Raw genomic sequence first — 611 nt, 5'->3', positions numbered from 1 at the left:
ATTATAAAAAAGGAAGAGAATGCACTACGCAGAACTGGGGGTTGGTATTCACATTAGCATCATTTTTTGCAGTTATCATGTGGAAAATCAGCTTTTCTTTGTATTAGTAAAATATCTTCTAACGTGATAAAAAGGCTGAAATGCCATTTAAGCTGAAATGACTCACTCGCACAATCACACCCTGGCATGAGGTCATATGCAGTTGGGCTGCGACAGTCAGAAGTGAGGCCAGAGTAAAAGCTAGTGAACGTGCGTCATATTCATAATTCTTTTTCATGTACCGTGCTCCTGTTTTATGTATGGTAGTTATTCATTGTTTTCCGAGTTCTTGTCATTTGTCGAATAGGAACATCCTTTATTTCTGTATGCATGATGCTATCGTAGGATCTAGCTTGCAGTCTAAAATCACATTGCCAACAGAATTCATTTGACTATGACAGTACGGAGTATAATGCTTAAAATATTGACTCCTAGAATAGTCCGTCCTTCTATTTAAACGTTAGGAAATACTACTGTGGCCGTGCCACAAAATGCTGCCAAGGCAACACATGTAGCAAAGTATCATTGTCAGTTCCAAGCTTTGTAACAGTAAGGTTTACAGATCGTCAGCC

This window comes from Penaeus monodon, chromosome 23, assembly GCF_015228065.2.
Source record: "Penaeus monodon isolate SGIC_2016 chromosome 23, NSTDA_Pmon_1, whole genome shotgun sequence".
NCBI classification, from domain to species: Eukaryota; Metazoa; Arthropoda; class Malacostraca; order Decapoda; family Penaeidae; genus Penaeus; species Penaeus monodon.
Note: the sequence above shows the minus strand (reverse complement) of the source record.